The following is a 13,673-nucleotide window of genomic DNA, read 5'->3' as shown; positions in this document are numbered from 1 at the left end:
AAGTTGGTTTCGGGGGCTTCTTCCTCCTGTTTTATCTGAGAATTTGTTTTTCTCTTTGCGCGTCCTGTATTTACTTTTGACACACTACATTCAGGTAGAAACATAAAGCTGTACTTATTTCTCTATGTGAATATAAACGTTTGTAGACCACGAGTCTTTCTACTGAAGAAAAGCAAGAATACTCAGCTCTTCTTTTTATCTGAACTTCCTAGGCCTACTGTACCTCCCCACAGAGCTTCAAAACGGGGGCTTTTAGGAAGGAGGAATGGAGGCTTTGAAGTAAGTTGAACATTGCAGGCGTGACACTTAAGTTTTAAATGCGGTAGTACGTGTCCTATAGATAAAGACATGTCCTTTTAAAACCATAATACTATGAACCAAGAAAATTTAAAATGTTGTTAATATGTACCCCGTGTAAAAAGGTACAATTCTCCATTTTGTTCCAATATATGCTTTTGACTGTTTTGGGATCTAGTATGTATCCAAGGTCCATGTCTTTTAGTCTCTTTAAAACTAGCAGACACTGTTTGTCCGTTATATTGTCTTTTGGCGGAGTCACTCGTTCTTTCAGAAAGTTATACATTTTGGTAGTTCTGATTGTATTCTGTGCCGTGTTTAAATGTATCCTTTATTTCTTGGTGTATCCTGTAAATGGATGAGCGTCTGAGTGGTTAATTAAGGCATAGTAAAAAAATTCATCATAGGGCTGTTCTTAGGGAGGTTGTAAACTAGTGGAGAAGGCTGCCACGTAACCAAGCAAGTAAGTGTATTACAAATTGATGAGGGTCTGTAAGTAAAGTAGAGGACAGAATTATTTTCTCTATTTTTCTTTGGAATAGGCAATGCTAAGAAAAGAGTGATATTCAAGCTGAGACCAAAAATATGGTATGATTTAGCCATGTTGAAGGGGAAGGAAATAAGAGCTGGGCAAAGCATTCTGTGAATTGGCTGACTCCATTTCTATGGTGAGAGAGAGGAGTGCATCAAAGTTTACTCCCAGGTTTGACAGAGTCAGTATTCTTTCTTTGGTTGGGGAAACAATGTGATGGGATAATTTAATCTTAAATGTATGACAGGAAAAAGTAAGTCATATCTTTTTTTGGAGACAGAGTTTCGCTGTTGCCCAGGCTCCAGGGCAGTGGCAGGATCTCGGCTCACTGTAACACTGTAACTTCCACCTCTTGGGTTTTCAAGCCATCCTTCTGCCTCAGCCACCCTAGTGGCTGGGATTACAAGTGTGCCGCCACCATGCCTGTCTAATTTTTGTATATATATATATTTTTTTTGGTAGAGATGGTTTCACCATGTTGGCCAGTCTGGTCTCAGACTCCTGACCTCAAGTGATCCTCCCACCTCGGCCTCCCAAAATGCTGGGATTACAGGTGTAAGCCACTGTGCCTGGCCAAAGTAAGTGATATCTGACAAATGATGTAAGTCAAGGGAAAATAGGAGAAGCATGAATGTGTTTTAATTACATGAATAAGAAATTAATTCAAGGGATTAATGAGAACCAGTGCTTGAGCATTGAAAAATAAGCTCTCCATGAAAATTCACTGATGTTAATTATTAGTCTCAGGAAATATGTATATTCATAAACCGACAAAACCTCTTTCAATGTTGTTTTTTTCAATTCACTTTTGGGTTCCTTCTCCTACCTAAATTAGTCCTTCGTTTCCCTGAAGGAATGTCCTGAGTAAGCATCTGTGTGACTCCTTATAGACACTCATACACCTAGGGGGTTGGCTTGATACACTCCATGTAAGTGAATGACCAGAAAACTCACCTGCCAATGTGGGCTGCCAAAAAGCTGTGAAGGGGCCACATGGCCTGGAAATACAACAGATCTTAGAATAATGTCTGTTAATTATAACATCAATGAGGGAAAAAAAAATGGAATTCCAGTAGGGCCACTCTGTAGATTCTGCATGTTCTTCCCATGTCTGCATGGATTTTCTCTGGGTACTCTGGTTTCTTCCCACATCCCAAAGATGCACATGTTAGCTTAATTGGTGTGTCTAAATTATTCCACTATGAATGTGTGTGTGTGCCCTGAGCTGTTAGGATGGGCTCTGGCTATTTTCATCCTGGAACTGAAATAGGTGGATTGGAGAATGAATGAATGAATACAAACTATTGTAAAGTAAAAATTCCTAAAATATTTGATAATGATACAAATGTACAACAGCAAATGGTACCACTTAGCAAGCTGGCCCCATTTGTTATTGTTTTTGAGCTTCTTGGTGGTAGGAGGTGGTCCTTACAGTTTTTGCTTTGGAAACATTTATTTGTTGACTTAACCCACCACTGTTAACTGCCATCACACACCAATTCATCAAAAATTGGATAAATAGCCTATTTTTACTAGTCTTTCTTAAATGTATATATAGCTCACATTTATTTCAATATTTAATATTAGAAGTGTTTGGGGTCTTTATTTAGAAGTTTAGTGACGTTTTTGTGACCAGAAATATGCTGTAGGAGCTTAACTCGCTTATATCAATTAGCATGTGAAAAATTCGCTTTGTTGTATGTCATTTCACTTAAAGTCTCAGTTTCCAAGAACCCATTGATGACTTTAAGTGAAGACTTAAATTCTATATATTTTCTCTGTTTGGCACTTAGGGGTTCCAGTGAGCTAGCCGCATGTAGTGAAATCATTGATGAGGGTTCTGATACAAAGTTGCTGAGGAGGTGCATATACTGCTTTTTGGAGACCGTATTGGCAAACCAATTTCAAAAACTGTTGGCAGTATATACTAGTTTTATACACATACATGCCCTACAGCAACAGTAATGTGTACAATATGTGTATCAAGATAAAAGTGGGCCAGGTGCAGTGGCTCAACGCCTGTAATCCCAACAATTTGGGAGGCCGAGGTGGGTGGATCACTTCGGGTCAGGAGTTCAAGACCAGCCTGGCCAACATGGTGAAACCCTGACTCTACTAAAAAAATACGAAAATTAGCCGGGCATGGTGGTGGGTGCTTGTAATCCCAGCTACTTGGGAGACTGAGGCCGGAAAATCGCTTGAACCAGGGAGGTGAAGGCTGCAGTGAGCCAAGATTGCGCTACTGCACTCCAGCCTGGGCAACCAGAGTGAGACCCTGTCTAAAAACAAAACAAAACAAAACCCAACTGACTTGAGACCTCAATTACATCTGCAGTCTCTTCATTTTTGCTTATTTTTCTGTTAGAAACGGTCAGAGGTTGTGCATACACTCAACAGAAGGGTGTTATCCAGGGTATGAATGCCAGCAGGTGGGATCTCTGGGATCATATTAGAGTATTTGGCCACAGTGTGGCTGTAGCCCACTGGATGGTGAAATTTGCTGGGTTACTCAGGCTGGAGTTGGTCACAGTCGTTAGGCAAGATTGAAGCAGTGTTTGAAGGCAAAGGCCAGCTGCAATGGGTGGGTCAGCCTGTAGGGGGAGTCAGGACACCACTGTAGCTATGAGGCTTGGACTGCTTCATGTCTGCCCTGGAAGTGCTGTGACAAACACACCTCTGGGGCACACTCACACTGATGGTGATGGGCAGCTATGCAGGGGAAATTTGGATGCCACTTTGTTTGCAAGGCCTGGGACTTCAGTGTTCACGTTTGGAGGCCTCTGGGAACAAACCTCTGGGGCACAGGTCATGCAGCAGCATGCATCCTGGCATGCACATTGTCTGTGTCATGAGGGACACAAGCCATCAAGCCAGTCGGCATATGTGCAGAGGGTGCCTCTGCTAGTGGGAGTCCTTTGAGCATGTGGCGTCCGTGTTAGGAGGGCCACAGGGTGGTGGTGACTGGGCCAGGGTTTTGTGGTATCCTGAGGACTGTGTTCTGGGCACATGGTATGGACAGAGCACCCTCCAATACCCTCACACCCACACTGCTGACCACCACGCCGCAACTGTATCCAGCAGGTGACGCTCCCTTGTGCGGTGTCCATCCCATGTCCCCTTTTAGTATGTTCCTCTAATTAGGTCCTGAGGCCTCTGTCTCTGGAGAGTGGCTGTAAATTCTAGCCCTGTCCTGACCAAGAGGAGAGATGTTCTGGCGTGTTGGGCAGGTTAGATACAGAAAAGGCAATACAACAAAACACATCAAGTAGCAGAAGCATTTTATTCCTCACAGATCTGTGAGAAGAGGGTTGTCCTTGAGGTCCTGACGGCAAGTCAGGAGACAGTCGGGTGCCAACCAGTGGGTGGGGAATGAGACAGAGAGGACCTGTGGGACTGTGCCTTTGTTACGGTCCATGGGCCTTATCCTTCAGGCTTTCCCAGCATGGTTGTGGATTGGGTAGCCTGAACAGTGAAGAGAACTGATTTACATGACTGGTGTTGGCCAATAGGTTTCATTATGGTCAGCAGCTGTGGGGTGTGTTGGGTTTGGGGTCAGTGAGGTGAGGAACAAGTAGGCTATGTCACAAACAGCACACAGGGAAGGGAAGTTTTAAGTAAGCCAAAGGTGATGGGGTCCGACTGGGTTCCAAATAACTTACGTCAGGTCTAAAAATGGATGTAGGGCAGTTACGTTGGAGGGTACGAGCTGATGATTTAGTAAAGCATATGTAAAGGCTAGTGGTATTGTGTGTAACCAAGGGGCAGGAGTGGTTGTGGTTGGATAGGCAAGGCTGGGGGTCGAGGTAGAAAGTGGGAAGGGTAGTAGTGTTGCGGGACAATCAAAGATAGGAGAGACCGAACAGAGTGAGTTCAGGAAAGGTCTTTATTAAAAGGTGATCACCTGGCTCAGTAGGACTAGCGTCCAGGAAATTCTGAGCCCTGGACAAAGAAAGCAGCCACCTTTTAAGCAGTCAGTGGCCGGGAGCTACTGGTGCAGGAAGCATACTTACAGAAGCGAGAACAAAGGCAGTTGAGCAGTCTTTTACATTTATCTATACTACATGTTCCGCATCCCTGGGAAACCATGTTTCTGTATTAACCTTGTAACTTTGCAGCTGCACTAGGGAGGTGAAGCAGGAACTCACTGAGTCTCAAGGAATGTGAAATTAGCAAGTACAGATAAGGCTGGCTGAGCACAGAAGGAAAAACAGGCAGTTAGTATTCTTCTCTCTTAGACTACGGGGTGGGGGGGGTAGGAGGAGGGGCTATGCTAAGCTTAGCTTTTGAAGGAAAAAGTAAAAATTTTTGGTTGTCTTTGATTATACTTGTAAAATTCATGAATTCCTTCTTCAGTAGAAGGCATCAGGGAGTAGGTGGTCCCCTCCCTGGGGGTAAGGAGTTTACTGCCATGAGGCAGGTGCCTCTTGGGGAAAACGGTAATCTCCATTAATTTTAGTAACTGCTACCAGATTTTCCTTCAGGCATGGGTATGTGGGTGTGCACATATGAGCAGAAAGCAAGCACTCTACGAGGATCATGGGCTAAGCAGACAGTTCAGGAAGAAAAACATCTTCTGTGTCCATTTGTGTTTTAGGAGAGGCAGTCCACGGGCATCACTGTGTGGAGGTTTTAGTGTGGTGGTGGAGTCATCTCCACCATCAGTCTTGGGTCAGGGCTGTGTTGCTGGAGGCAATGTTGTTTCCAGCAGTGATATTTTGGGCTAGGACAAAGTCATCTAGGATGTCACTAGGGTATCCTTTTAAAGTGAATACCCACTGAAGTAGATGTGGCCCTCCAGGTTGTAAACCAACAAAGCACCTAGTAAGATGAACCGTTAACAGAATGATATGTAGCTGTACCTGACAACGTGTTTTTGTTTCTGTCTTTTGGTGGAAGTTTAGGTTCAGGTGGGTCCCCTATCAGATGAGCAGCTGCTGGGCCTTTGGGACAGTCTAATGTTAGTAAGTCCCAGGAGACTATGCACCCTCTATTCGGCCTTCAGCCCTTGTGGGATGGGGACAAGATTGAAAATAAGTTAAGCCCTAGAGCATGATAGAGAATTTCAGGAGTTTGTTTTTTGGACTGGAATTTGAAAAGTAGTTATCTGAGGGCATTTTTCTGTCTTTCAGTGAAACCAGTTATCTGAGACCTATTAGGGAAATGAAAGTTCTATTGAATGTATTTTTCGAGGCGCTAGCATTATGTATTTTAAGAAATGAAACATGGGGCTGGGCGCGGTGGCTCAAGCCTGTAATCCCAGCACTTTGGGAGGCCGAGGCGGGCGGATCACGAGGTCAGGAGATTGAGACCATCCTGGCTAACACGGTGAAACCCCGTCTCTATTAAAAATATATAAAAAAAAAATTAGCCAGGCGTGTTGGTGGGCGCCTGTAGTCCCAGCTACTCGGGAGGCTGAGGCAGGAGAATGGCGTGAACCCGGGAGGCGGAGCTTGCAGTGAGCCGAGATGCGCCACTGCACTCCAGCCTGGGGGACAGAGCAAGACTCCGTCTCAAAAAAAAAAAAAAAAAAAAAAAAAAGAAATGAAACATGGGCTGGGCACAGTGGCTCACCCCTGTAATCCCAGCAGTTTGAGAGGCCGAAGTGGGAGGATTGCTTGAGCCCAGGAGTTTGAGACCAGCCTGGGCAACGTAGCAAGACCCTGCCTCTTAAAAAAAAATTAAATTGACAAAAAAGAAGTGAAACATATATCTAGGTTACTAATAATGTCTGTAACTCCGAAGGGAATAAGTAGTGTCCTGGCAAGGCCTCATATTGTGGCCTTTAGTGTATGGAGAGATGTGGGATTTTGCTTTATATTTTGGGTATCTGTCAGACAAGAGATTCCCAGGGTTTGTTTTTTTTTCTCCCACCTTGAAAGGGACAATTTTTAGGTAATGACCCAATAGTTTATTGTAACCATGAAGAAGGTGGGACGGTTTGTTGACCCAGGCATCCAGTGCTAAGACAGCTGCCCGAAGTTTGGCCAGGCATGTTGTTTCTTGGGTCCTGTCCTTTATTAGGGACATCCTGGCTAAGGGATGGAACACAGCAGCATTCCGCTGAGCCCCATCACTTACGATGGTCAGCAGTGGCCTTTGCACAGTCTATGAACTCCCATTACTGTTCACTTAGTTAATCCCAGGGGCTTTCCAGGTAGTCAGGGGACCTGGGGGAGGGAGGAGTGACCTCCTTCAGCACCCTGGCATCAGGCAAGGGACTGAAGACAGGGGAAGCCACTGCCGCCTGCGGGTAGATTAGACCCGAGAGCCTGAGATTGGCTTCATCGTGGCCTAAGGAACCCTCAGTGGCCAGGCAGAGCTTGTGGAGGGTTGTTTCCCTGACCCAGAGCACAGTGGGCAGCTGCATAGGAGGATCACAGGCTCAGGTCTGTGAGATCATCTGTTTCCAGGAGAGTCCAGTAGATGGCCAGTCACTTGTTTTACTAGTGAATAACAGGAAGTCAGGAGGGGCAGTGTCTCTCCTAGAGGGCCTGGGGCAGCTAATGACCATCATAAGTGATCCAGAGACTCCAGCAGGCATTTAAAAAGTTGCCAGTCTCTCTAGCATGAAGGAGGTCCTTTTAGGAAGTTGATTTTTTTCCCCCATTTTCTTTTTTTTTCCTTCGAGGCATTAATAGGAATGCTTGTTGATTTTAATTTAAATTATAATTTGTAAATCAGGAATATGTTGCAACCAGAACCCAAAAATTACTAAAAGGTACTGGAATTACTTCCCCTTAGTGACCATGTCAAGAGTTTCCTTGGGGAAGGCTGTTATTGGTGCAGTGCATACCTATGTTCCTGGAGAAGGTGGATGTTGTAAAGATCTTGTTTGCAAAGATCCTACGTGATGACAGATCTGTTGGGTAGCCTGGAAAAGGTGTGTTGTGTCCCATTGGAGGGAGAGGCAAGCTGCAGCTGAGAGGCTGTTGAAATAGGCACTGAACAGGGTGTGTTGTCCAGGCCGGGTGTGGTGGCTCACGCCTGTAATCCCAGCACTTTAGGAGGCCGAGGCGGGCAGATCACTTGAGATCAGGAGTTCAAGACCAGCCTGGCCAACATGCTGAAACCCTGTCTGTACTTAAAAAAAAAAAAAAAATTATCCGGGCATGGTGGCGTGCACCTGTAATCCCAGCTACTCGGGAGGCTGAGGCAATAGAATCACTTGAACCCTGGGAGGCAGAGGTTGCAGTGAGCCGAGATTGCGCCACTGCACTCTAGCCTGGGCAACAGAGCAAGACTCAATCTCAGAAAAAAACAAAACAAAACATGTTGGCAAAATTTATAATTAAAAGCACAATAGTTATTGGTTGTTTATTGAATAGAATCAGGAGTTTTAATAATATTGGGTGTGGGCGCCTTGATGGATGGAACCACAATATGAAGGCTGTAGTAATCCAGCATGAGGTGCCCTTTATTTTCATCTTCAGATTCAAGAGCAGGCACAATTGGGCTGTCAAATGGAGAAGCAGTAGGGATAATCACCCCTTCATTAATTAGGTTTTATAGAAGTTTTAATCCTTGAGGCCCTGTTGTAACTTACATTGGGCCATGTGAAATATTTTAACTGATTATCCATGGGGTCCCATTTTATCAAGCCAATTTGTAAGTGTCAAAGTCTCATTTTAATTTTAATTTGTTATTTATTAGCATATCTATTTTTCTTTTTTATTATACTTTAAGTTCTAGGGTACATGTGCACAACGTGCAGGTTTGTTACATGTGTATACATGTGCCATGTTGGTGTGCTGCACCCATTAACTCGTCATATACATTGGGTATATCTCCTAATGCTATCCCTCCCCCCTCCTACCACCCCACAACAGGCCCCGGTGTGTGATGTTCCCCTTCCTGTGTCCAGGTGTTCTCATTGTTCAATTCCCACCTATGAGTGAGAACATGCGGTGTTTGGTTTTTTGTCCTTGCGATAGTGTGCTGAGAATGATGGTTTCCAGCTTCATCCATGTCCCTACAAAGGACACGGACTCATCATTTTTTATGGCTGCATAGTATTCCATGGTGTATATGTGCCATATTTTCTTAATCCAGTCTATCATTGTTGGACATTTGGGTTGGTTCCAAGTCTTGGCTATTGTGAATAGTGCCGCAGTAAACATACGTGTGCATGTGTCTTTATAGCAGCATGATTTATAATCCTTTGGGTATATACCCAGTAATGGGATGGCTGGGTCAAATGGTATTTCTAGTTCTAGATCCCTGAGGAATCGCCACACTGACTTCCACAATGGTTGAACTAGTTTACAGTCCCACAAACAGTGTAAAAGTGTTCCTATTTCTCCACATCCTCTCCAGCACCTGTTGTTTCCTTTTTAATGATTGCCATTCTAACTGGTGTGAGGTGGTATCTCATTGTGGTTTTGATTTGCATTTCTCTGATGGCCAGTGATGATGAGCATTTTTGCATGTGTTTTTTGGCTGCATAAATGTCTTCTTTTGAGAGGTGTCTGTTCATGTCCGTCACCCACTTTTTGATGGGGTTGTTTTTTTCTTGTAAATTTGTTTGAGTTCTTTGTAGATTCTGGATATTAGCCCTTTGTCAGATGAGTAGATTGCAAAAATTTTCTCCCATTCTGTAGGTTGCCTGTTCACTCTGATGGTAGTTTCTTTTGCTGTGCAGAAGCTCTTTAGTTTAGTCAGATCCCATTTGTCAATTTTGGCTTTTGTTGCCATTGCTTTTGGTGTTTTAGACATGAAGTCCTTGCCCATGCCTGTGTCCTGAATGGTAATGCCTAGGTTTTCTTCTAGGGTTTTTATGGTTTCAGGTCTAACATTTAAGTCTTTAATCCATCTTGAATTAATTTTTGTATAAGGTGTAAGGAAGAGATCCAGTTTCAGCTTTCTACATATGGCTAGCCAGTTTTCCCAGCACCATTTGTTAAATAGGGAATCCTTTCCCCATTTCTTGTTTTTGTCAGGTTTGTCAAAGATCAGATAGTTGTAGATGTGTGGCATTATTTCTGAGGGCTCTGTTCTGTTCCATTGGTCTATATCTCAGTTTTGGTACCAGTACCATGCTGTTTTGGTTACTGTAGCCTTATAGTATAGTTTGAAGTCAGGTAGCATGATGCCTCCAGCTTTGTTCCTTTGGCTTAGGATTGACTTGGCAATGCGGGCTCTTTTTTGGTTCCATATGAACTTTAAAATAGTTTTTTCCAATTCTGTGAAGAAAGTCATTGGTAGCTTGGTGGGGATGGCATTGAGTCTGTAAATTACCTTGGGCAGTATGGCCATTTTCACAATATTGATTCTTCCTATCCATGAGCATGGAATGTTCTTCCATTTGTTTGTATCCTCTTTTATTTCATTGAGCAATGGTTTGTAGTTCTCCTTGAAGAGGTCCTTCACATCCCTTGTAAGTTGGATTCCTAGGTATTTTACTGTCTTTGAAGCAATTGTGAATGGGAGTTCACTCATGATTTGGCTCTCTGTTTGTCTGTTATTGGTGTATAAGAATGCTTGTGATTTTTGCACATTGATTTTGTATCCTGAGACTTTCCTAAAGTTGCTTATCAGCTTAAGGAGATTTTGGGCTGAGATGATGGGGTTTCCTAGATATACAGTCATGTCATCTGCAAACAGGGACAATTTGACTTTCTCTTTTCCTAATTGAATACCCTTTATTTCTTTCTCCTGCCTGATTGCCCTGGCCAGAACTTCCAACACTGTGTTGAATAGGAGTGGTGAGAGAGGGCATCCCTGTCTTGTGCCAGTTTTCAAAGGGAATGCTTCCAGTTTTTGCCCGTTCAGTATGATATTGGCTGTGGGTTTGTCATAAATAGCTCTTATTATTTTGAGATATGTCCCATCAGTACCTAATTTATTGAGAGTTTTTAGCATGAAGGGCTGTTGAATTTTGTCAAAGGCCTTTTCTGCATCTATTGAGATAATCATGTGGTTTTTGTCATTGGTTCTGTTTATATGCTGGATTACGTTTATTGATTTGCGTATGTTGAACCAGCCTTGCATCCCAGGGATGAAGCCCACTTGATCATGGTGGATAAGCTTTTTGATGTGTTGCTGGATTCAGTTTGCCAGTATTTTATTGAGGATTTTTGCATCGATGTTCATCAGGGATATTGGTCTAAAATTCTCTTTTTTTATTGTGTCTCTGCCAGGCTTTGGTATCAGGATGATGCTGGCCTCATAAAATGAGTTAGGGAGGATTCCCTCTTTTTCTGTTGGTTGGAATAGTTTCAGAAGGAATGGTACCAGCTCCTCCTTGTACCTCTGATGGAATTCGGCTGTGAGTCCATCTGGTCCTGGACATTTTTTGGTTGGTAAGCTATTAATTATTACCTCAATTTCAGAGCCTGTTATTGGTCTATTCAGAGATTCAACTTCTTCCTCGTTTAGTCTTGGGAGGGTGTATGTGTCGAGGAATTTATCCATTTCTTCTAGATTTTCTTGTTTATTCGCATAGTGGTGTTTATAGTATTCTCTGATGGTAGTTTGTATTTCTGTGGGATTGGTGGTGATATCCCCTTTATCATTTTTTATTGCGTCTATTTGATTCTTCTCTCTTTTCTTCTTTATTAGTCCTGCTAGCGGTCTATCAATTTTGTTGATCTTTTCAAAAAACCAACTCCTGGATTCATTGATTTTTTGAAGGGTTTTTTGTGTCTCTATCTCCTTCAGTTCTGCTCCGATCTTAGTTATTTCTTGCCTTCTGTTAGCTTTTGAATGTGTTTGCTCTTGCTTCTCTAGTTCTTTTAATTGTGATGTTAGGGTGTCAATTTTAGATCTTTCCTGCTTTCTCTTGTGGCCATTTAGTGCTATAAATTTCCCTCTATACACTGCTTTGAATGTGTCCCAGAGATTCTGGTATGTTGTGTCTTTGTTCTCGTTGGTTTCAAAAAACATCTTTATTTCTGCCTTCATTTCTTTATGTACCCAGTGGTCATTCAGGAGCAGGTTGTTCAGTTTCCATGTAGTTGAGCGGTTTTGAGTGATTTTCTTAATCCTGAGTTCTAGTTTGATTGCACTGTGGTCTGAGAGACAGTTTGTTACAATTTCTGTTCTTTTACCTTTGCTGAAGAGTGCTTTACTTCCAACTTTGTGGTCAATTTTGGAATAAGTGCTGTGTGGTGCTGAGAAGAATGTATATTCTGTTGATTTGGGGTGAAGAGTTCTGTAGATGTCTATTAGGTCCGCTTGGTGCAGAGCTGAGTTCAATTCCTGGATATCCTTGTTAACTTTCTGTCTCATTGATCTGTCTAATGTTGACAGTGGGGTGTTAAAGTCTCCCATTATTATTGTGTGGGAGTCTAATTCTCTTTGTAGTTTTCTAAGGACTTGCTTTATGAATCTGGGTGCTCCTGTATTGGGTGCATATATATTTAGGATAGTTAGCTCTTCTCGTTGAATTGGTCCCTTTACCATTATGTAATGGCCTTCTTTGTCTCTTTTGATCTTTGTTGGTTTAAAGTCTGTTTTATCAGAGACTAGGATTGCAACCCCTGCCTTTTTTGTTTTCCATTTGCTTGGTAGATCTTCCTCCACCCCTTTATTATGATCCTATGTGTATCTCTGCATGTGAGGTGGGTTTCCTGAATATAACACACTGATGGGTCTTGACTCTTTGTCCAATTTGCCAGTCTGTGTCTTTTAATTGGAGCATTAACCCTTTTACATTTAAGGTTAATATTGTTATGTGTGAATTTGATCCTGTCATTATGATGTTAGCTGGTTATTTTGCTCGTTAGTTGATGCAGTTTCTTCTTAGCCTGGATGGTCTTTACAATTTGGCATATGTTTGCAGTGGCTGGTACCGATTGTTCCTTTCCATGTTTAGTGCTTCCTTCAGGAGCTCTTGCAGGGCAGGCCAGGTGGTGACAAAATCTCTCAGCATTTGCTTCTCTGTAAAGTATTTTATTTCTCCTTCACTTATGAAGCTTAGTTTGGCTGGATATGAAATTCTGGATTGAAAATTCTTTTCTTTAAGAATGTTGAATATTGGCCCCCACTTTCTTCTGGCTTCTAGAGTTTCTGCCGAGAGATTAGCTGTTAGTCTAATGGGCTTCCCTTTGTGGGTAACCCGACCTTTCTCTCTGGCTGCCCTTAACATTTTTTCCTTCATTTCAACATTGGTGAATCTGACAATTATGTGTCTTGGAGTTGCTCTTCTCGAGGAATATCTTTGTGGCGTTCTCTATATTTCCTGAATTTGAATGTTGGCCTGCTTTGCTAGATTGGGGAAGTTCTCCTGGATAATATCCTGTAGAGTGTTTTCCAACTTGGTTCCATTGTCCCCGTCACTTTCAGGTACACCAATCAGACGTAGATTTGGTCTTTTCACATAGTCCCATATTTCTTGGAGGCTTTGTTTCTTTTTATTGCTTTTTCTGTAAACTTCTCTTCTCGCTTCATTTCATTCATTTGATCTTCCATCACTGATACCCTTTCTTCCAGTTGATCGAATCGGTTACTGAAGCTTGTGCATTTGTCACGTAGTTCTCGTGCTATGGTTTTCAGCTCCATCAGGTCCTTTAAGGACTTCTCTGCATTGGTTATTCTAGTAGCCATTTGTCTAATCTTTTTTCAAGGTTTTTAACTTCTTTGCCATGGGTTCAAACTTCCTGCTTTAGCTCGGAGAAGTTTGATCGTCTGAAGCCTTCTTCTCTCAATTCGTCAGAGTCATTCTCCATCCAGCTTTGTTCCGTTGCTGGTGAGGAGCTGCGTTCCTTTGGAGGAGGAGAGGCACTCTGATTTTTAGAGTTTTCAGTTTTTCTGCTCTGTTTTTTCCCCATCTTTGTGGTTTTATCTACCTTTGGTCTTTGATGATGGTGATGTACAGATGGGGTTTTGGTGTGGATGTCCTTTCTGT

The 13,673-nt window shown here is 42.8% G+C and overlaps 1 protein-coding gene across 7 annotated transcripts in view; it reads left to right on the top strand.

Annotated features, from left to right (window-relative positions):
- LOC129460776 (zinc finger protein 266) overlaps nt 1-13,673 on the top strand; it is a 29,509-nt gene that overhangs the window by 667 nt on the left and 15,169 nt on the right. For 2 of the 7 annotated variants that reach the window (XM_063616019.1, XM_063616016.1), the window contains exon 2: nt 1,292-1,407. The exons of 3 other annotated variants lie outside the window; for them this stretch is intronic. The gene's annotated coding sequence lies outside the window, so the exon portion shown is untranslated. Of the gene's footprint in view, nt 1-212; nt 280-1,291; nt 1,408-13,673 lie in introns of all 7 variants that reach the window. 2 more of the 7 variants (XM_063616015.1, XM_063616014.1) reach the window with 2 other exon arrangements.

This window comes from Symphalangus syndactylus, chromosome 13, assembly GCF_028878055.3.
Source record: "Symphalangus syndactylus isolate Jambi chromosome 13, NHGRI_mSymSyn1-v2.1_pri, whole genome shotgun sequence".
In the NCBI taxonomy this organism is placed as follows: Eukaryota; Metazoa; Chordata; class Mammalia; order Primates; family Hylobatidae; genus Symphalangus; species Symphalangus syndactylus.
Note: the sequence above shows the minus strand (reverse complement) of the source record. Positions and strands in the feature narration are given on the sequence as shown.